Genomic DNA, 24,579 nt, shown 5'->3' with positions numbered 1-24,579 from the left:
TAGTCTCTCGTTCTAAAACCAATATTTATAATTATGTGGGTTTTATAAGTTAAATAGTTCTCATAGTTCGATCTATATATAATGAGAGTTAGTTTAATTAAGAAGACTAATGTTAATCGAGTTAGGATGTCAATAAGTAAGAGGTAATCTAGGTTCTTTATTTGGTTCTAATTTTGATAGACTGCTAGTGTATAAATAGCATTCACATGGTGAACTATCACTACTACATAATTGACCTCAAGTAACATATTTAGGTAACACTTTTCAAATTCTAGATTTTCTATATATTAAGTAACACTTTTGTAACACTTTGTCCATTTGTAACATTTAAGGTAACACTTTTATAATATGTAACATTTTATGGTAACACTTCTGAAATGGTCACACTATAAATTTTGTTATAGGTAACACTTCTGAAATAGTAACACTAGGACTTTTAAAATAGGTAACACTTCTAAAATACTAACACTAAAATCTGTAAAATAGGGACTCTAAAATTTTCCTTTGATTAATTAGCTTTTAAAACATTTGTTTTAGGTTAAAAATAATTAGAAAAAAATACTAAGCCAAACATCCATTAACCATTGGCGTTTTTGACACGATTCTTTGAGTATACGAAAGTCGAAAAATTAGAAGACAAAATTGAAAGTACCGCCCCAATTCATTGCCTTCCATTCCCTTCCAATTTCAGTTTCTCTAATTTCATTAACGCCCTCCTTTCCAATTTCACCCACCCCGACTCTCTGTAGGTCGAATAATTTAGGATTCTGATATTGAGATTGGCGCACAGAAGCAGAGAAACTAGGGTCTGAGTTCTCCGCCAAGAATTGTATTGTGACAGGCTTATTTTTAAAAGGTGTTTATTAAAAGATTATCATATTTGATGAGCTCATTATGTTCGAATTTTAAATTTCATTTGAGTTGTGAAGTATAAATTTTATTTGTCGTGTTGTAAAACATTTATTTACGAAATTTTATGAAGTTATTATTACTAGTATTTTATATATAGAATTTTATGTGCAACTAGTTAAGTTGAATTTTGCCCAAAATAGAAATCCAGAACCCATCACTATCTATTTCTATCTCGTACCTTCTAAACCCCAAAACCCCTTAAACCTTTCTCTCTCCTCGTGAGACCCCAAACCCCAAAACCGACATTGAAACCGTGAAACCCCATCAATTCTCTCTCCTTCGCCTGTTGTGCCTCCCTCGCCGGAGTTTCCTATTTGTCACCGGAGGCTCGCCTCTCCTCGTCGGTGTTGTCGTGGGCAGCATTGTCTCTCTCTTTCTCTCCTTTGTGATGTTGTTGTTGTGTCGTTGCTGCTACCCATGTTTCCCCCTCCTGCTCAGCTCTCACGTCGCCTGCGCGCGCCACCTGCACCCTTTCCGGTGCCTCGCAGCATCGCCGTAGCTTGCCTCCCCTGCTGGATGTCACTCGCTAGTGCTCAATTGCGCCGAAGCTTCGAAACTCCCTTAGCCCTCTGTGTTCGTGGCTTTGTTCTTCGCTACTCTTGTGAGCAGAGGTACTAAACCCTTGTCCCTTTGTCCTTGTAATTGTTGTTTCAATTTTGATGAAATTTACAAATGGATTGTGGTTATAGTTGATAATGTTGAATTTATTATTAGTAGTGAACTCAAATTCCAATTTTGATGGTGTTGTGTTGATTAATTGGATGAACGTGAGTGGATAGATTCTTGGTAGATTATTGTTATTGTTGCTGCGTTATATTGTTGTTGTTGCCATGTTGGATGTTGTTGTTGTTGTTGGATGTTGTTGTTGGCTTCGTTGTTGTATTGGTGGCTGTTTACAACTATATCTTTGGTGATAGTTTATATGAGGCTTTTTTGAGTGAAAATATGAAGCATCTTTCTTTCTTTCTTTCTCTCTAAATTCTTTCCTCAACCTCCTTTTCTTTTCTCTTAGTTTAAACATGCATCAATGACTTACTCCCCTACCTCCCCTATCTCCATATATTTGGTTTTTCTAATATTTTTTGTTCGCTAATATATGCTATAAGAATCAAGCTCTCTTGCATTGCAAGCTTGTTGATTTGATTTGATTTCATTGTTTCCTTTAGCAAGCATTCGCCAATGGGACACAATTTTGTTGAAACAATTAGGTGGAATTAAACTCTTGTGTTGAATAGGTAGGTTGAATTGTAAATAGCTTTTATAGCCACCTGTTTCAAGCATGTTTTAGTTCTTTTGTATTATACCTACTGACTTTCTTCCACCATTTCCTGGTGTGACTCATAAGAGAACGCTTGGACTTCTTCGTTTTTGTAAATTAGTATTAAGATGCTTTTCCTCCACTCTTCGGGTATTATGTTTGTCCTCCAAATCTTGCTGAGTAAGTTTGTTAACCAATCAATCCCAATCTTCCCTTAGGCATCTACAAACTTTTGTGATTCAATCTTCCACATTTTTTCGATCACCCTTCATCTATTTGAGGCTGAAATGATCATGAATGATAGAAAAAAGACCTTTTGCATTTCTTATAGGGGGCATAATGACATTGTTGTTTAAAATTCTTATATTTCTAAAATTTAAATTGGATGTTTTTTGCTTGTGTGCTCCTAGTTCATAGCAAAGTAGTGGGTGCATGATGATTCTCGAATGATTTAAGGGTAGAATCTTTAAAGACAAGGACATCTGTGAAAAAAAAGGGTTCAAGAATATTTATCTTTTAATTGAAATAAAACTTGTTAAGTGGAAAATTTTCATAGTGTTAGCACATAAATGTGATGGTTGTACTAAGGCAAGGTGCATATTAGTATACACAACTCTTAACTCTAAACTTGGTATTTGGACGATATATGTTTTTACATAACTCATCCTGAAATAGTTGAGTGTAAATGTGTTTAGCAGCTTGAAGTAGTGCCACCTAGACTAGGAAGTACTTCATTGTGTTGAACTCTTAATTTCTTGATCAGCATTATATTATGCTTACAATTATAAACATTATGATAATGCTTAGAATTATAAACATTATGATCGAATTGTTCTACCTCTTCTCATATATGTTTTGCCTTTAATTCATTTTCCCTGTTCTGCTGCTGGAAAATTTGTCATCATGCGCACTCATCTTTTGCAAGCAATCTCATTCAGTGAATTTTGTATCCAAAAAAAAAATAAGGGGAGGATAAGGTAATTCGTAGGCTTCTCTACTTCTTAAACATAATTAACAAGCATCTCTATAATATTGTTGTTGAAGATTTCATCTTAATATTTTTTATTACAGGATCAAGAGAATCAAAATGACGAATTGGAGTAGCAACACATGACATCGAGGCCGCTAGGAAAATGGATGCATATGGCGAAATTATATGACTATTAGATCTAGTTTTACATTACCATATGAATACATTCTTGTTGGATAATTTTGATTTTAGATTAAACATGTATTACTTTTTATTAGTTTATTATCTATGGAAGTAGCAGTAATAGGTGTACAAAATTCTATAATTATTATAGTATAATTGTCAATTCATATATTAATTTTAATGTATATGTATGTATATACACATATTCCCTAATAAAGGAAAGTGTTACTTAATCACCCTAAAGGTGCTACAGAATATGACAAGAAAGTGTTACCTAATAACACAAGAGATGCTACTTAAAATGATAAAAAGTAACACGTAATGTTTAATGAAGTGTTACTATAGGTTATAGTAACACTACAATATGTTACTGATAATATAAAAAGTGTTACATAATAAATTTGAGGTAACACTTTTAAAGTGTAACAATAAGGAATAAAAGTGTTACATAAACGAATCTAAAGTAACATTTGTTTAAGTGTTACTATAGGCGATCAAAAGTGTTAACTTATAGCATAGGTAACACGGGCAGATGTAACACCCAAAAAAGTGTTACATATTATCTAATGTTACACTTTAAGCACTTTGAGTAACACCTTTTGGGTGTTACTTAAAGCTAATTATGTAGTAGTGTATTATAGTAATATGTGAATTAACTTGTTAAACCTATAATAATGTCTGAACTATTACTAGAATGTCCTCAAATTGGTGAGTACACTTCTATGAAGTGGTGTTAATTAGATGTAAGTTTATACCAAAAATATACTAATAAACTATAAGAGTTAGTTTCTAAAAGAGTGTATAATCTGAGTAAAACTGTTCAATGAGTTGACTATCATGTGGATTGGACTTTAAAAGTGGATTGACTTAATTTATAATCTCATATGAAGTTAGAGAGAGGTTTAACTAATTAATAGTTATAGTATGAAGAGAATGGGAGTTAGTTTACCTGACTATGGATTAGATTAGTGAAGATGTATTAAATAAAGTATTTTAGTTCGACAACTATAAGTAGAATGATAAATAGAATAATATAATAAAGTAAATTAGTGTGTATTTAACTACATAAATCAATATAAGTTATGAATTACTTTGGAGAAGTTCCACTTAGATAATAGAATTGTTTTAATGAGATAAACTCGCTCTATATGACTATGAGTATGGTCTATAACTGGTTTTATTATTGATTATGTTAATTATAACTCAGCTAATGGTATAACTTGGGTCATACTTAATTACTTATAATCAACCTTTGGTTGATGAAGCTTGAGTGGTGTTTAAATTAACTCTCCTTAGGTAATTCTAAGAGAGAGACCTCTAACAATTGTTGTTGGTGCTTGATAACGATTATTATCATTGTTGAGATAAATGAAGACCAATAATCATAAAGTTTGTAAAAGAATATAAAACTATTCATATGCACGAGTATGAATTAAGGGTAAGTGGTTTAGTAACTCTCGTTAGTTAATCCTAATTGAGAGACTTTTGTCATTGTGATGAATATGTTGTGAATATGTTTGTGGTTATAAGTTCCATGATTGGAAATTGAGTTGAACATAAATGTATAATATTGAACTTGAAATATGTTTGAACGTACTATGATAAATGAGTATAGTTCTCTAAAGTAAAGTCCATTAGTGTGGTTGGATGTTCAAAAGATGCATGATAAGAATTACTAATATTATTGGATGAGTTATATGAATGATGATTGTGTTATGAATGATAATCAAAAGGAATCTAAAAGGGGAAAGTAGCCTCGTCTGAGTCGACGGATGAGGTGACACGAACAGTGCCCCATGGACTGTGAACCTTGGGGGGCCTACAGGGAAACCTGTCCATTGCTCTTTGGGGCGAAATCGGGCGATATATTAGATAATGTGAAACCTGTGGATGGATGATTGAATCAGCGGAAAAATATACTCCGAACTAGTCCGTTATTGGCCAAAAGTAAAGCGAATGGTTGGGTGACGACCCCCCACTGTCGAAGTGTAAGCTGTGTCTCCTCCACCGCGTTTTCTTTCCCCCTGGTTAAAAGAAAGTTATCTCAAGTTGTGAAAGTTATATCAATATTGGATTCCTGGTAAGGAATCGTATCGTGGTAAGTTGTTTCGATATTGGATTCCCGATAAGGAATCATATCAGGTAAGTAATGAGGGTTTATTCAGTATATGACTATGAATATCGATGTTGGGTTCTTGATAAGGAGGCATATCATGGTAAGTGATACTAATGTTAGATTCCCCATAAGGAATAGTATCTTGTTATGTGGATTCCCGATAAGGAATCGTTATAGTGAAAGTGGTCATGATATTTATTGCATGATAAGAGGTTGTTTATAAAATATAAGAAAATGATTAATAGAGTATGAAAGCATAAGTTTTGATTTCGTTAAGAAATCGACTAAAGGAAATGAAGAATGTTGTTTAAATCAAAGATGGTGACCTCCAATTCCTATTATGGAATCGTGGTAAGTTGAAAGGTTGATTAAATGAGAATATATGGAACATGTCATTGTTAGGAGTCACCTTATTGTGTTTGTTACTATGTGATTGATGATGTATTGTGAAACGAGGAATTAGATAGAAATATAATATGTATGTTCAACAAGAATATTGCTGCTAACCATGCTATGATGGATGTGAGTGTTGAACTTATGTTGATTGTGTGAGAGTCGTTTTCAAGTAAAAGCCACCAAAGCATATGTTACTCTTCACTACAACAAATTGTCACTTGTGCCACGGTAAGAATCGTGGCCCAAGTTAAAGAAACCCGTGGCTATGTAATCTAGCCACGGGAATTTTGGAAAGTACTCCCGTGGCGCAAGTGGTCGTGGCTAAGATTTTGCCACGGGAAAATAGAGGGTGTGGCGTAAAGTGAAATGTATGCCACGAATACTCCCGTAGCTAAAAATATCCTTTGCCACGAGTACTACCGTGGCTGCAAAGCCTTTGACTCAAGTACTATTGTGGCTAAAATAATCCCTTTGCCATGAATTTTACCGTGGCTAACAAATCTTTGACTACAATTTTCTCTCATGGCTAACCAATTCAGTATGCATAAGATCTCCCGTGGCAAGAAAGAGAGTACACGATTCTGTATATGTTACCAATTTCATATGCCAAATATATATTATTGTGCAAATAAATATATAGTAAACCATAATTTTTAATATGGAAGAACGAAATATTATTATTAATTTAAAATTTTTAATATCTTTACATTAAATGTACTTGAAATAAAAAAGTTCCATTGGCAACTAAATAAAAACGCAATATTCTCCGATCTTTTTACATAGAAAAATTATAAACTACATAGTACTTTAATTGTAACTAAGAATGCGTCTTGTGCTTGATAATATGTACCCTCTTTCTCCAATCTATAACAAATCAAAAAAAATTGTTAAAATAATATAGTGACATCCATTAATCTTGCTTTGATCGAGCACAAATTAAGAACCAAACAAAATGCAGACTTAGGCTGTGGGAGTTTTTCTTCTAAAAGAAATGAAGCCTGTTGATGAAAAATGTTGTGCATATACTGCCAAATACAATTATCATATTACATGGACATGACTAGGATAAAAAATAGCTAGCAAAATAAGACTCATGCTGGCTTAATGATATACATAAAATAGCTATCAATATTCAAGACATGAATTAGGAGCATTCTCCTTACATAAAAGACTAAACAACACCAATCCATAATACATTCAGACTCAATATACAAGCACATCTTCCACAAGCAGCAAAAACAGGCACATTAATACTTAGACCCCAAAACCTGCAACAATCCCAATATATCACCACTAAAACCAGCAGCAAAAGCAAAGAGAAAACCACCTCTTTCACAAAATTCAAGGAATAGATAGGTGCTAAGAATTACCAACAGCCAATGATCAAATAATATTAACAGAAATTATAGAAACCAGTTAGATATTGCATTGATTTACCAAAGAAGTGAACCATTACAATCACACTCATTCGAGAGGAATGTGAGCTCTCCAAGTCTATCACCTTACACTTTTCGGAATACCCTTCTCCTTATCCTACTCTCTTTATTTATAGATCCTAGAGTAGATTCTAGAATGTCAGCTACATTCCCCCTGAACAGACATATCTCTTCGCATCTATCTATGAGATGTGACATATATTTGGGATCTTGCTCTTTCAGTCTTTCTCCAACTTCCTCTCAAGTGAATTTAAGTTTACGAAGTCGAAAACCCACAAAATTCACCCCATAAAACCACTTCATCCCCACTGCCCTGCACCCCTCCCCTCCCCTGCACCCTTCCCACTGCACAGCCCCCTTCCCTCCCCTCCCCTCCCCTGCACACAGCACTGCACAACCCCCTCCCCTCCTTGCACAGTCCCCTCCCCACTGCTGCTGCACACAACCCCCTCCCCACTGCTGCTGCACACAGCCCCCTCCCTGCACACAACCCATCCCCACTACTGCTGCACACAACCCCTCACCACTGCTGCTGCACACATCCCCTCCCCACTGCTGCTGCACACAGCCCCCTCCCTGCACACAAGCCCTCCCCACTGTCCCCTCCCCACTACTGCTGCACACAACCACTCCCCACTGCTGCCCTCCAAAACATTTATATGTAGTTAACTTAGAAGCTATTCAATATCTGAATAATTACATCCTAGTAGTCCATTCTTTATTTCTGACCTTCATTTATCATCAAGAATGAAGGTAGTGCTCAGGCAATGTATGAAAAAATATTCAGAGAATAATAACATCAGCTTTGGAGTGAGTACGACAGCACAACAAACTTATTTGTGCTTGACTACTAGATAAACTTACAAATCATTGAAAAGTTGTGTTTGGGGGATGATTATCACATATTTATTTTATTTATACTTAAAATTAAAGTAATTTTTAATGACACTTGAAATTCAAAGTCTTATTAAAGGAGAAAAAACATTAGCTTGTTTTTATTTTATCTCATTTACCTTAACAACCAGCCCCTTTCACAGCCAATAAAACCCACAAAATTCACCCCATAAAACCACTTCATTTCCACCAGAATACCCTCTAAACATCTACAATAATCAGCCATTATAACACCAATTATACAACAACAAATATCACCCCAAAACCTGCAACGATACCAATGTATTACCTCCAAAACCAGCAGCAAAAAGCAATAGCAAACCCATAAGGAATACATTTTACTGAACATAAAAGGTACCTGAACCGCAATCCAACTCCAACAACATAATCTCTTCCATTAATCTTTGATCTCCAAATGAGACTCAAACTCCATAATCATTCTCCAACAATTTACCTCATAACAATAACGATAATCAATAACTAAACTTAGACTAATCTAAACTAGAAAATATAATGATAACTAATTTCCAATAGAAACTAACTAATACTATATAACTTCTAAACTTATCTTCAAGTATATCAACTCCAATCTAACATATTACTAGTAGTAACAATCACTAACGAATTATCTAAACTCACATAAGAAATTATAACCCATAACTCTTTTTCAAATACAATAGAACACTAACTAGACTTGCCAATAACCTACAAACTACTCTTACTAATTACTAAGCACAACTAGGAACAACGCATCACCAAGACGACGACGCATTAACAACAACAGTAACTACAATTTCCCGAGAAAAGAAGAAACACTTTGGTGCTTTGCAACCACCAACACACGGCCACCACCAAAAGTGGCAGCAGCACCAACAAATCGACAGAGGAGGGAGAGAACACACTGGTGGCAGCAACAACAAGAACAAAACAATAAAACATCACAACACCACCAACCACCACAACAACGCATCATCACCACCAACAACCTCAACAACAACGACAAACCAACAATAAAGCAATATCAACCCAACTACAACAACAAACGACAGAGCAACAACAACAATAACAACATCAATTTGGGATTAATTAACAAATAGAAAATCGAAATTTAAAGAGGAAAACAGAGAATAAATAGTCTTTACCTCTGCTTCAAGAGCAGGGAAGACACGTACGGCAAGGGCGAGGTGACAAATTAACAGCGCGGGTCCGGTGAGGCGGCGTACTAGTGGTGCGACACACGCAGCGGCGAACATGAACACCACCACCAGCGACGAAACAGAGTAGAGAGAGAAAACGAGAACAGACGGCGCCGACAAGGGGGAAACTCCGGCCGAGGGAAGACCGACAATAGGCGAACACCGACGAACAGCAGCAGCGCAAGTCCGGCGGTCGTTCGTCGGTGGGGTATCGGGCAGGACCGCGAGAGAAAGAGAGAGAATTGGGTTTGGGGTTTTGAATGAAATGGGTTTTCACGGGGAAGGGGAAATGAAAATGAGATTGGATTTCTTTGGGTTTGGGTTTGGTTTAACTCAACCGACAAAAGCAACAAAGGCAAACGTCCTTCAACCGCCAAACCAAATTGAGGGAACTACTTTCGCTTCCTATTTGGGCTAAATACCGCTCAACTAACTGCACAAACCCAAAATATAAAATAATAATAATAGAAATAATCTCATCTAATTAAATAAATAAATATATTACAACTATTGAAAAAAAAAAAAATATTACAAACACGATAATATAATTCAAATTCCACATCTCAAATAAAATAAGATTTCCAAAATATAATTAGCTCAATGAATATAATTAGCTGAAGTTTAAAGTTTGCCACAAGAAAATATCTACCCGTGGCATAACTTTGATATTTGCAACGGAAAATTATTTACCCATGGCATAAATTTTTCTTCTTCTTTAGATTTTGTCTTACTATTTATTTTTCCCGTCGCTATATGCAATTATGCCACGAATTTTGATTTCCCGTGGCATAATTCGTGGCACAAGTGATGATTTGTCCGTGAATACGACCCCTTACTATGCTATACTGCCTTATTAATCTAGTTATTTAAGCTAGGGTGATTTTATTTTTGACTTGGAACCATAGGAAATAACGACACCTAAGGGACCGATCAAGTTTTGGCGTCGTTGCCCGTTACGCAACATGTTGGTTAAACTTAGTTTTTTGCCCATCAGTTGCTTTTTATTTTCATTTTTAATTTTGTGTTGTCATTATTAACCGTGTGCTTAGCTTTGTTGAATGATAAGGAGATCCCAAGGTTTTTTTTTTGACTCCTCAAGTGAGGCAACTGAAGCCATGGCCGAGGGTGACAACACTTTATTTCAAGACTTTGGTAATCTGGAGGACTATGAGCTCATCGGTGAAATTTTGCTCCCCACCACCACTATGAACTTCACTTTTAATCCACAATATAGACAAATGGTGCTTAGGGAGCAATTTTCCGGAGCCGCGCACGAAAATCCCATTGAGCATCTTGATAGGTTCTTTGAGTTGTGCGCCATGGTCCAAACGAACCAAGTCACGTAAGATTACATCCGTATGCATCTCTTTCGAATCCTTGGCGGGAAAAGCTCATAGGTGGCTTAAGAATCTTAAGCCAAACTCCTTGACCACTTGAAAGGACGTTGCCAAAGCCTTCCTAAAGAAGTTTATATTGGAGGAAAAGATCGCGAAAATGAGAAAGAACATCTCCAACTCCCAATAAGAATCGAATGAGTCTCTAGGTGAAATTTGTGAACGATTCAATGAGTACGTTAGAGCTTGCCCCCATCATGAGTATAGCGATCCTATACTTATTATATTCTTCTATGATGCTCTGGACCCCATTAGTAGAGCTAATCTTGATGTAGGAGCCGGAGGCCAATTGAGAAAAGTTCCCTAAGCTCAATTCAAAGATACAATTGAGGATTTGGTTCGCAACTATTCATGGGGTGATAAGAGAAGAAGCCAAGGAAAAGCTAATGGGAAATTCGAGCTTGACCAAGAGTCCCTCAAAGCCTTCATGGAGCAACTTATTGATAAGAAGCTAGGGAAAGAGCAAGCTTCTTCTTCATCATATTAGCAAGTAAACTCGTTCTCATGTGAAATTTGTGGGGGTACCAACCCCGACACCTCTTATTGTGGTGGTAAGGACCCCGAGAATGTGGCAGCTGTGGGCTATCTCAACAATGAAAGAGATCAAAGGGATAATTAGAGAGGCCCTAACCCCAATCTTAATCCAAGGTTCAATGAAAATGGTGGAAGAACCAATTTCAACAATCAAGCGAACCAAGGAGCTTCCTATTTACATCTTAATACTAGAAACAACCTCAACAAGCCCAACCCACAAAATCAATTCTCAAACTAACCCCAAATACCTTCCCAAACACCTCGAACCCATAAGGTGGTCCATCTCCGGACACCCTTCTTATCCTAGAAAACATCAAAAACATTTCTCACCAATTTGAATAAAAGTTGAGCAACCTTGATCGAAAAGTTGTCCAAAAGTTCCAAGAAATCACTTCTCACCAGAAGATCCTTGACTATCAAGTTGTCTAACTAGCCAAGAGGGTTACTCAACTCTCAAATGAGAAGCTTCTCGATCAACATACTCCAAATCTCGCAAATTTCCACCATGTGAAGGCCATCTCGCTAAGGTCGGGAAGATCCTATAAAGGACCTAAGAGGTGAAACAAGAGGAGGATAAGGATAAAGAAGAACAAGTTGTTGAGAAAGGAGAACATAAAATCCAAAAACAAGGTTTCGAGAAGGAGAAAGAGGTTGAGGTAGAAAACCAAACATCAACAAATATCGAACCATCAAGATTCGATCCTCCCCCACCATTTTCGAAAATGATAGTATGACAAGTACAACTAGTTTATGAGCATGTTGAAATGTCTTGAAATCAATATTCCCTTTCTTTAGGCCATGTCACAAATGCAATCATATGAAAAGTTCTTCAAGGAACTTCTTTCCAACAAGAAAAAGCTCAATGAACAATGCATCACTCTTCCACACCAAGTGAGTGCGCTTCTGCAACGCCAAATTCCACCCAAGCAAGGAGATTCGGGCAGTTTCACTAACCCGGTGATGTTGGGAGATCTTGAGACTAAGGGAGCATTGGCCTATTTGGGTATAAGTGTGAGCTAGATGCCCTTGTCCATTGCAAAGTTGCTCAAGCTTTAGATGGTGCTTTCAAGGAAGACAATTCAATTGGTCGACCACTTAATTAAGCTACCTTGTGGAAAACTCCAAGATATACCAATTCAAGTTGGTAATATCTTTGTACCTTGTGATTTTATTGTTATGAATATGGAGGAGGACCCTCATACTCCTTTGGGAGAGAAGCTCTTAAAACAACGGGAGCCGTGATTAATTACAAGAACAACATGATCACTTGTGAGGTGGCCGATGGTAGGGTTGTGTTTGAGTTTTCGAGAACCTTGAAGCATCCTATGGCGGAGAAGATGTGGAGAGTAGACTTGGTGGAGTCGGAGATTGTTAATTATGAGAGGGTAGAAAGCATGAGACATGATACGTTTTATGAGGCCCTCCAAGATGATGAGGGGGTGGACAAATCAAGAGAGGTCGTGGAGATTAAAGCCCAACTTGATGAAACTCATACAGATTCCCAAGAAAGCAAAGATGAATTGTAAATGGTGATCCAAACCAGGGCCAAGGGGCAGAGTTCTAAGCCTTCTAACAGTTTGTTGATCCAAACCAGGGCCAAGGGGCAGAGTTCTAAGCCTTCTAACAGTTTGTTGAGAAAAGATCGTGACTTCAAGGTTGGTGACAAAGTTCTCTTATTCAACTCACGTTTTCGTCTGTTCCCCCGAAAGTTAAAGTCTAAGTGGTGGGACCCATTCTCTATCACCAAGGTCACTCCCTATGGATCGTTTAAATTCGAAGGTAAAGATGGAGCTAGGTTCATGGTAAATGGCAAAAGATTCAAGAAGTATTTCGATATAAGGAACAAATTTTGAAACTTGGTTGTTTGATGCTTGAGTCCGTCCCAACCGACTCGTTTCTTGTCTCCCAAAGCCATTTCAGAAGGATGAAGAGGTCTAGCTTAAGACCATAAATCAAGCACTTTATTATATATTATTTATATTTTGTTATTGTTGAACTTTGATTTTGATTTTGTCTTGATGAATTGTAAAATCCGGAGGATTTGTCCACAACGGAGAGGGTGGATATTAGTTTGATTGAGAAAGATGAGGCAGGACTTTGCGGCTCATGTAACCAATAGTTAGTCGAGTTTCAAGCTAACTTTGGGCTAATTCTAACCCCCCATAGTGTATGGTTTGTTGTGTATGTGTGCAGAAAAAGGAAATGAAAATCTGCTAAGTACTGGGCTTAGTGATCCCACTCCAAAAGTATGGAGCATCCACTCCAAATCCCGCTTTTAATTGTGAAGAAATGTAGAAAATTCAGATTTCCCACTCCAATAACTTTTTGGAGCGCCTGCTCTGAAGCTTAAAGCAAAAGAAAGCCAAGAATTGGAAGCCTCTGCTCTAACTTTTTAGAGCTCCCGCTTGAGATGAGTAGGGCGAGCGATTTGGGTTTAGAGCGGGAGCTTCAGTCAAAGAAAAAAACAAAAAAACTCAAACCCTAACTTGTAATCATTCTTCTCTCTTTACCCTTTTGTATATACTCTTCTAGGATCTAATCTCTCTTTTGAGTTGATGACCTTTCAGAGCAAATATTCGGAGATGAAATCAAGATTTGAAGATGCTCTTTTAATTCGAATATTGCATTTGGCCTATATTGCTTCAATGATGGGTGAGATCGCTCCGACGCCCTTTTAATTACTTGTTTGGTTAGTTTTCGGATACTTTAGGAAAGAAGATGATCGTTCAAGGTTGCTTGGCTTTAAATTTTACATTGGTGGTTATGAACACCACCTATAAAAACTTGAAAAAAAAAAAAAGAAAAAAAACAACAACCAAAAAGAAAAAACATATGGATGAAGGTAAAAATTTCTTTTATTTATTTCTTTCCTTCTTGAGGTGAGAACAATATCATTAAAGCTCATCTCTTTTGAATGCTTTTATTCCTAGATATTAGAAGTCCGCATGCTTTGAGATGTTTATGGTTGATTTTAGAATACTCTATGTTAAGGTAGTGGTTAGAACTTTTTGAGAGTAAAAGACCTTAATTCATGGATTGTGGTATGATGGTGCTGGTCTCTCTAGTGATTTGAAACCTTAAAGGTAGTATTTGCTTCAGAATCTCATGTGAGGACTTTCCAAAAATCCCCAACATCTATTTTGAGTGCATGGATCCTCGAAATTGCATACTTCTATCGAAAACTTGACTCTAATCTATCTAAAATCGTGATCGAGCCAGACGTTCATTTCGATGACTATTTTTTTTTTATAGTTTTAGGCTTTTTATTCTTTTTTTCTCTTTTTCTTGGTTTTGTTTTTATTTTCAATTGTCGTTCCTCTTACACCTTTTAGCCTTATTCTTTTCTTTGATTACCTTAATACAAGCCAATGGCCTGCTTGTTTTTATTTTTTCACCCTTGTAGTGAATAGTGAAGTTAGAGCGATTGTCTTGAGTGATATATGAAAAAATAAGGGGAAAGGAAAATGATGAGATTCTTGTGGTATAGTGGAGATTTTGTGTATGTTTTTGAATAAATGCAATTGCAACTTCATAGAAAAAGCCACCCAAAGTCAAAGAAGGCGTAGAAAATGAAAAAAAAAAGGGAGAAAAAGAAAGAAAATCGAAAAATAGTTCTTCATTGTCATGTTTTTGAATAAGTTTGGGGGGGACCTTATCCCTAAATGTTTGAGTATGTTTTGTGATTTATTGTTATTTAGCTCTTTCGCTCCTACTAAGACTTCACTATATTAGGATTGAGCACCACTATCCAAATTTATTCACACCCTTTACCCCTAGCCTACATTAAAACCTTTAAAAAAGTCCTTTTGACCTTAGAGGGTTGAGTCATTGTCGGTGGCGGATGATTGGAATCAAGCCTATTGAGTGAGTGTGCCATGTCGATATCTCAAGTAATCTTCTCCTATTCTATTTCTTGTCACATTTATTGGCTCCCCTTTTCGAAGTTTAGAGAATCTACCTTGAATTGCAAATTTGACACTAGTTGAGAGAACGCGGTATGTATGGTTCTAGAATTTGAGGAAATGTGCTTATTGTTTGGTATGTTTTAATCAACCTATGTACATCTTTGAGCATGTTTACTTTTAGTGTCAAGAAATTCTTGCATCCTTTTGTGTTTACTCCTCTTTAAAATCTCGCTTAAGAGCACCTTTTTATTTTCTTTAGTTTATTTATATTTGATTTGCCTTGGATTATAAGATCTATAGTTATGGGTCAAACTCTTAGAAAACCCTTACGAGAGCACACTCGTCCTCCATGGCGAGTTTGACGTTTTAAAGGGCTTGTCATTTACGCTCAAATTGATCGTGATTCCTACGAATTGGTGTACAAAGTTTTTTGCTTTCTCTTTATTCAAGGACGAATAAAGGACACACTCTTGTGGAGTTTGATAAGTGGCTTTTAAGTCCGCTTCTATGGCCTATTTTCACCCTTATTAAGCCCTTTTTTAATTCTAACAGTTTGTTGAGAAAAGATCGTGACTTCAAGGTTGGTGACAAAGTTCTCTTATTCAACTAACGTTTCCGTCTATTCCCCCGAAAGTTAAAGTCTAAGCGGTGGGACCCATTCTCTATCACCAAGGTCACTCCCTATGGATCGTTTAAATTCGAAGGTAAAGATGGAGCTAGGTTCATGGTAAATGGCAAAAGATTAAAGAAGTATTTCGATATAAGGAACAAATTTTGAAACTTGGTTGTTTGATGCTTGAGTCCGTCCCAACCGACTCGTTTCTTGTCTCCCAAAGCCATTTCAGAAGGATGAAGAGGTCTAGCTTAAGACCATAAATCAAGCACTTTTTTATATTATTTATATTTTGTTATTGTTGAACTTTGATTTTGATTTTGTCTTGATGAATTGTAAAATCCGGAGGATTTGTCCACAACGGAGAGGGTGGATATTAGTTTGATTGAGAAAGATGAGGCAGGACTTTGCGGCTCATGTAACCAATAGTTAGTCGAGTTTCAAGCTAACTTTGGGCTAATTCTAACCCCCCATAGTGTATGGTTTGTTGTGTATGTGTGCAGAAAAAGGAAATGAAAATCTGCTAAGTACTGGGCTTAGTGATCCCACTCCAAAAGTATGGAGCGTCCACTCCAAATCCCGCTTTTGATTGTGAAGAAATGTTGAAAATTTAGATTTCCCACTCCAACAACTTTTTGGAGCGCCTGCTCTGAAGCTTAAAGCAAAAGAAAGCCAAGAATTGGAAGCCTCTGCTCTAACTTTTTAGAGCTCCCGCTTTAGATGAGCTAGGGCGAGCGATTTGGGTTTAGAGCGGGAGCTTCAGTCAAAGAAAAAAAACAAAAAAACTCAAACCCTAACTTGTAATCATTCTTCTCTCTTTACCCTTTTGTATATACTCTTGTAGGATCTAATCCCTCTTTTGAGTTGATGACCTTTCAGAGCAAATATTCGGAGATGAAATCAAGGTTTGAAGATGCTCTTTTAATTCGAATATTGCATTTGGCCTATATTGCTTCAATGATGGGTGAGATCGCTCCAACGCCCTTTTAATTACTTGTTTGGTTAGTTTTCGGATACTTTAGGAAAGAAGATGATCGTTCAAGGTTGCTTGGCTTTAAATTTTACATTGGGGGTTATGAACACCACCTATAAAAACTTGAAAAAAAAACAAAAAAAAAACAACAACCAAAAAGAAAAAACACATGGATGAAGGTAAAAATTTCCTTTATTTATTTCTTTCCTTCTTGAGGTGAGAACAATATCATTAAAGCTCATCTCTTTTGAATGCTTTTATTCCTAGATATTAGAAGTCCGCATGCTTTGAGATGTTTATGGTTGATTTTAGAATACTCTATGTTAAGGTAGTGGTTAGAACTTTTTGAGAGTAAAAGACCTTAATTCATGGATTGTGGTATGATGGTGCTGGTCTCTCTAGTGATTTGAAACCTTAAAGGTAGTATTTGCTTCAGAATCTCATGTGAGGACTATCCAAAAATCCCCAACATCTATTTTGAGTGCATGGATCCTCGAAATTGCATACTTCTATCGAAAACTTGACTCTAATCTATCTAAAATCGTGATCGAGCCAGACGTTCATTTCGATGACTATTTTTATTTTTATAGTTTTAGGCTTTTTATTCTTTTTTTCTCTTTTTCTTGGTTTTGTTTTTATTTTCAATTGTCGTTCCTCTTACACCTTTTAGCCTTATTCTTTTCTTTGATTACCTTAATACAAGCCAATTGCCTGCTTGTTTTTATTTTTTCACCCTTGTAATGAATAGTGAAGTTAGAGCGATTGTCTTGAGTGATATATGATAAAATAAGGGGAAAGGAAAATGATGAGATTCTTGTGGTATAGTGGAGATTTTGTGTATGTTTTTGAATAAATGCAATTGCAACTTCATAGAAAAAGCCACCCAAAGTCAAAGAAGGCGTAGAAAATGAAAAAAAAGGGAGAAAAAGAAAGAAAATTGAAAAATAGCTCTTCATTGTCATGTTTTTGAATAAGTTTGGGGGGGACCTTATCCCTAAATGTTTGAGTATGTTTTGTGATTTATTCTTATTTAGCTCTTTCGCTCCTACTAAGACTTCACTATATTAGGATTGAGCACCACTATCCAAATTTATTCACACCCTTTACCCCTAGCCTACATTAAAACCTTTAAAAAATCCTTTTGACCTTAGAGGGTTGAGTCATTGTCGGTGGCGGATGATTGGAATCAAGCCTATTGAGTGAGTGTGCCATGTCGATATCTCAAGTAATCTTCTCCTATTCTATTTCTTGTCATATTTATTGGCTCCCCTTTTCAAAGTTTAGAGAATCTACCTTGAATTGCAAATTTGACACTAGTTGAGAGAATGCGGTATGTATGGTTCTAGAATTTGAGGAAATGTGCTTATTGTTTGGTATGTTTTAATCAACCTATGTACATCTTTGAGCATGTTTACTTTTAGTGTCAAGAAATTCTTGCATCCTTTTATGTTTACTCCTCTTTAAAATCTCGCTTAAGAGCACCTTTTTATTTTCTTTAGTTTATTTATATTTGATTTGCCTTGGATTATAAGATCTATAGTTATGGGTCAAACTCTTAGAAAACCCTTACGAGAGCACACTCGTCCTCCATGGCGAGTTTGACGTTTTAAAGGGCTTGTCATTTACGCTCAAATTGATCGTGATTCCTACGAATTAGTGTACAAAGTTTTTTGCTTTCTCTTTATTCAAGGACGAATAAATGACTCACTCTTGTGGAGTTTGATAAGTGGCTTTTAAGTCCGCTTCTATGGCCTCTTTTCACCCTAATTAAGCCCTTTTTTAGTCCTTTTTTATGCTTATCTAGCTTAACTTTGTTCAATGTTAGTGATTCTACTAGCTTCATGCATTTTGAGTTTTTTTTTGGGAGGTGTCGGTTGTTTTCTCTACAATGCGAAGAATGAATGTTGTGAAAACCCTATGCTATAACTAGTTATTATATACTTTTAGGTTCAGTATACGTAGCGGGTTAATCGAGTGTCGAAGCTTGGAATGGCAAAAGGGAACCTTTCGATAGAGAGAGGGAGCTTCAAATCGCAAAGAATAGTAGAAGCAGAGCCAAAGCTGGCGCTCCAGCTCTAGAGCGGGAGCTCCAAGCTCCCCTGTATACAAGCAATTTTGCCGAGAAATTGAACCTGGCGCTCCATCCTCATGGAGCAAGAGCTTCAACTTGCTGTAGAAATATCTCACATTAGGCTTAGAGCTCACGCTCCAAGCATGGAGCAAGAGCTTCGTCTTGCTGCAGAAATATCTCAAACTAGGCTCAGAGCTCGCGCTTCACGCATGGAGCGAGAGCTCTGAATGGTTCAGCTCCAAATCTTTTTCGTTGTTTGCCCTTACTTTAAGTTTTATTTGTGAGGGGTACAAACACCCTCTCTTAATACATTTAAGGTAAGTTTTTAATTATAGAATAAAGGATTCTAAGTGATAAGCACATTCTTCTAGGTTAATTCGAGAGAGAAAAACACATTCTTACGATAGAAAAAAGGATTCTAAGTGATAAGCACATTCTTCATTTTCATTAATCAAAGCATCAATCTGCTGGTAATTTCTAGTCTCTAATTCTGATTTCCTAGCCTATTTTAGTTATTTGTTTAGTTTTGTGATTGTTTAAATTAGTTTATGATCGCCTTAATTAATCTTAGTAGTCTATTGTTCAAATTTTCAATTTTTCTCACTTTTGCTAATCATGCTTAGTAGTTTTAGTAAGTTTGCTCCTTTTATTGTTGCTTTTAATAGTCTTATTATGTTTTTTTCCTTCCTAGGCTAGATTTCTAGGGGATAATGGGACTTTACGATGATTTTGAATGATGTTTGGTTGGTTTTGGTGATTGTTCTTTTGCTACTCACATCAAGTTATTCTATTGCTAAAGCATGAAACTTGATCACATTTGTGGTTGAATCTTATGCTAATGTTGGGTTGTGTGAGAGGAAGCTTGATATTAGTGATGACTTGTTGATGAGTATACCACACCCTTTTAGGCGGGGTTGGTTAGGCAGTGTTGAGAGGTGTGCGAGAGTAACCTCTTGATGTTTGACCAAGACCCTTAATAGACTTGAACTATTGCTTACCAATGTGGTTGTGAGTTCCATGATTCTCCCTATCCCTAGTGTTTGTCGCATTAATTAAGCACTCTTATTCTATTTGCCTTAGTTAGTCTAGTTGCTTACTTAAACCCCCTTTTTACCCCTGTCAATTGATTGCATCTCAAACTAAGTATAAAACCCCTTACTTCTCCGTGGATACGACCCCTTATTACGATCTACTACCTTATTAGGCTAGTTAGTTAGGCTATGGTGAGAACCACATTAAATAACAACACCGAAAGGATCGATCAATCCTCCACTTTTGGAGGTTCGGTAATACAAAAAACATGTTTGGTAATAACCTAAAAGCATATGATATAGGTTTAATATAGGCTTTTTAGTACAATGTGGGACAATGGGGGCCCAAAATCAAGTCAATGGGGTTTGGTGAGGTATTGGGCATAATGGACCCAGTCGCATTATTGCCAATCTCCATAGACTTGCTTTGATGAGCCATGGAAATAGATTGTGATTGGGTGAACATCTTCCGCTTATTAGGTTTGGTAATATGCCAAAAACATGTTTGGTAATTACCTAAAAGCATATGATATAGGGTTATATTGGGTTTTAAGTACAAGAGATACAACGATGTCCCAAAACTCAAGTTAATGAGGTTTGGGTAAGGTATTGGGCTTAATGGACCTAGTGGTATGATTGTCCGATCCCCATGGGATTGCTTTGATGAGTAATGGGAAGGAATGTGATTGAGAGAACATCCTCCACTTAGTAGGTTTGATAATGTCCAAAACATGTTTCATGATTACCTAAACGCATATGATCTCAGGTTAATTTGGGCTTTCTAGTACAAGGAGGGATAGTAGGGGAACAAAATTCAAGTCAATGCGATTTGGTGAGGTATTAGGCCTAACGGACCCAGTAGCATGATTGCCCAATCCTTATATGGTTTTTTTGATGAGTAATTGGAATGGAATGTGATTGAGAGATCATCTCAAATTATTAGGCTTTGTAATGCCAAAACATGTTTGATAATTACATAAAATCATATGATCTGTGTTAAGTTGAACTCTTTAGTATGAGGTACAATATGGCCCAAAATTCAAGGTAATTGGGTTTAGTGAGGTATAGGGTCTAATGACCCTGTCGCATGATTGTCCAATCCAGATAGTATGTCTATGATGTGTAATCAGAATGGATTGTGATTGGGAAAACATACTCCACTCAAAAGGTTTGATAATGCCAAAACATGTTTAGTAATTCCCTAAACCCATATGACCCGTGGTAAATTTGGGGTTTTTAGTAGAAATTGGAACAACGGAGGCCCAAAACCCAAGTCAATGGGGTTTTGTGAGGTATTGGGCCTAATAGACCCAGTGCCAAGATTGTCGAATCCCCATAGCATTGCTTTCATAAGTAGTGATAAAGGATTTTGATAATGCTCAAAATATGTTTGGTGATTACCTAAAAGCATATGATCTGAGTTTAATTTAGGCTTCTTAGTACAAAGACGGACAATGGGGTTTGGTGAGGCATCGAGCCTAATGGACCTAGTGGCATGATTGTGCAATCCCCATATGATTTCTTTGATGAGTAATAGGAATGTATTGTGATCGGGAAAACATCCTCCACTTAGTAGGTTAGGTAATGCCCAAAACATGTTTGGTAATTTACCTAAAAGCATATGATGTGGGTTAATTCGGGATTTTTAGTAGAAGAAGGGACAATGGGGGCCCGAAACTCAATGCAATGGGGTCTTAGCACAAGAAGTTACAAAGAGGGTTCAAAATTCAAGTCAATGGGGTTCGGTGAGTTATTTAACATAATGGACAGTTATATGATTGTCTAATCGCCATATGATTGCTTTCATGAGTAATTGGAATGGATTGTGATTGGGAGATCATCCTCCAACTAGTAGGTTTGGTAATATCAATACATGTTTAGTAATTTACCTAAAATCATAAGATCTGGGTTTAATTTTCGATTATTAGTTCAAAAAGGGGCGATGGGGTCCCAAAACTGAAGGTAATGGGGATTGGTGAGTTGTAGGGCCTAATGTACCAAGTCTCATGATTATCCAATCCTCTTACGATTGGTTTGATGAGTAATGGGAATGGATTGTGATTAGGAGAACATCATCTACTTAATAGATTTGGTAATGCCCAAAACATGTTGGTAATTACCTAAAAGCATATGATGTGGGGTTAATTTGGGCTTTTTATTACAAGGAGGTACACTTAGGGCCTAAAACTCAAGTTAGTGTGGTTTGATGAGGTATTGGGCCTAATGGATCTGTTAAGATGATTGTCAAATCCCATAGGATTGCTTTGATGAGTAACGGGAATGAACTGTGATTGGGAGAACATCCTTCATTTAGTACATTTGGTAATGCCAAAAATATATTTGCTAATTATCTAAAAGCATTTGGTATGGGTTAATTAGGGCTTCTTAGTACAAAAGGGATAATAGGGGACCAAAACTCAAGGCAATGGGGTTTGGTGAGGTATTGGCCTTAATGGACTAAGTAGCATGATTGTCCAATCGCTGTTGGAATACTTTTATGAGAAACGAGAATGGATTGTGATTTGGAAAACATCCTTCAGTTATTAAGTTTAGTAATGCACAAAACATGTTTGGTAATTAACTGAAAGCATATGATCTAGGTTTATTTAGGCTTTTCATGACAAGGGGGGCAATGGGGGCCCAAAACTCAAATCAATGTGGTTTAGTGAGGTATTGGCCTGATAGACCCAGTGACATGATTCCCGAATCCCCATAGGATTTATTTGATGAGTAATAGAAATGGATTATGACTGGGAAAACATCCTCCACTTAGTAGGTTTGGTAATCCCAAGACATATTTGGTAATTAAGTAAAAGCATATGATCTAGGTTTAATTTAGGCTTTTTAGTACAAAGAAGGCCAATGGCAGCCCAAAACTCAAGGTAATAGGGGCCCAAAACTCAAGGTAATTGTGTTTTATAAGGTATATGGCCTAATGGATCAAATCGCATGATTGTCCAATCCTCATAGGATTTCTCTGAGGAGTAAATGGGATTTATTGTGATTTAGAAAACATTCTCCACTTACTAAATTTGGTAATGCGCCAAACATGTTAGGTAATTACCAAAAAGCATATGATTTGGGGTTAGTTTGGGATTTTTAGACCAAGAAGGTACAACGAGGGCCTAAAACTCAAGTTAATGGGGTTTCATGAGGTATTCGACCTAATGGACAAGTGGTATGATTGTTTAATCCCCATAGAAATGCTTTAGTGAGTAATAGAAATGGATTATTGTTGGGAGAACATTTTTTACGTAGTAGGTTAGGTAATTCCCAAAAGATGTTTGGTAATTATCTAAAAGCGTATGATTATGGTTAATTGGGCTCTTTAGTACAAAGGATGACACGACAATCAGTCCCCAAAAGTCAGGTCAATGGGGTTTGTGAGGTATTGGCCTAATGGACCTAGTGGCATGATTATCGAATCCCCATAGGATTGCTTTGGTGAGGTATTGGACCTAATAGAGCTAGTAGTGTGATTGCCGAATCCTCATAGGATTGCTTTGATGAGTAATGATTAAGATTCTAATTGGGAGAACATCCCACGAAATTTTTGGTAATTATCTAAAAGCATATGATCTGGGTTTAATTTAGGCGTTTAAGTACAAGAAGGGACAATGAAGGCCCAAATTCAAGTCAATGGGGTTTGGAAAGGTAACGAGCCTAATGGACCCAGTCCCATGATTATCCAATCCTCACAGGGTTGCTTTTTATGAGTAATTGGAATGGATTGTGATTGGGAGAACATTCTCCACTTACTAGGTTTGGTAATGCCCAAAACATGTTTGGTAATTTTCTAAAAGCATATGATTTAGGGTTAGTTTGGGCTTAAAGAAGGTACCACGAAGGCCCAAAACTCAAGTCAATAGGAGGTTTGGTGAGGTACTGGACCTAATGGACCAGTGATATAATTGTCCAATCCCCATAGGATTGCTTAGATGAGTAATTGGAATGGATTGTGATTGAGAGAACATCCTCCATTTAGTAGGCTTGGTAATGCCCAAACCATGTTTGGTAATTATCTCGAAGCATATGATCTAGGGTAAATTGGGCATTTTAGTACAAAGAGGGACAATAGGGGCTCAAAACTCAAGTCAATGGGGTTTGGCGAGGTAATTGGCCTAATAGACCTAGCGGCATGATTGCGGAATCCCAATAGGATACCTTTGACGAGTAATGATTAAGATTTCGATTTGGAGAATATCTAGCACTTAGTAGGTTTGAAAAACTCAAGACATCTTTGGTAATTACCTAAAAGCATATGATATGGCTTTAATTTAGTCTTTTTTGTAGAAGGAGGTACTACGAATGCCTAAAACTCAATTTAATCTGGTTTGGTGAGGTATTAAACCTAATGGACCTAGTGACATGATTGTCGAATCCTCATAACAATTTCTTGATGAGTAATGGGAATGGATTGTGATTGGGAGAATATCCTCCATTTTGGAGGTATGGTAATGTCCAAAACATGTTTGGTAATTATCCAAAAGCATAAGATCTTGGTTAATTTGGGCTTCTTAGTACAAAGAGGGACAATGAGGGCTCAAAACTCAAGTCAATGAGGTTTGGTGAGGTGATTAGCCTAATGGACCTAGTGGCATGATTGTGGAATACCCATAGGATACCTTTGATGAGTAAGATCCTGACTAGGAGAATATCTAGCACTTAGTAGGTTTGATAATACCAAGACATGTTTG

At 36.7% G+C, this 24,579-nt stretch overlaps 2 long non-coding RNA genes across 3 annotated transcripts; one reads left to right on the top strand and one right to left on the bottom strand.

The window, feature by feature from the left end:
- The first annotated feature begins 1,053 nt into the window (after positions 1-1,053).
- Positions 1,054-3,504, top strand: LOC109136110 (uncharacterized). Of its 2 annotated transcripts, none has more exons than XR_007269918.2 (2): positions 1,054-1,523; positions 3,242-3,504. It is a non-coding gene; the product is annotated as an uncharacterized LOC109136110 (long non-coding RNA). The 2 variants fall into 2 exon arrangements; XR_007269919.2 differs by having other exon boundaries at positions 1,054-3,147.
- Positions 3,505-6,485: 2,981 nt separating this feature from the next.
- LOC125493488 (uncharacterized) lies at positions 6,486-10,184 on the bottom strand. Its single transcript, XR_007270085.2, has 2 exons — positions 9,308-10,184; positions 6,486-6,699 (listed from the first exon to the last, which is right to left on the bottom strand). It is a non-coding gene; the product is annotated as an uncharacterized LOC125493488 (long non-coding RNA).
- Positions 10,185-24,579: the final 14,395 nt, after the last annotated feature.

Source organism: Beta vulgaris, chromosome 9 (assembly GCF_026745355.1).
Source record: "Beta vulgaris subsp. vulgaris cultivar EL10 chromosome 9, EL10.2, whole genome shotgun sequence".
In the NCBI taxonomy this organism is placed as follows: Eukaryota; Viridiplantae; Streptophyta; class Magnoliopsida; order Caryophyllales; family Amaranthaceae; genus Beta; species Beta vulgaris.
Note: the sequence above shows the minus strand (reverse complement) of the source record. Positions and strands in the feature narration are given on the sequence as shown.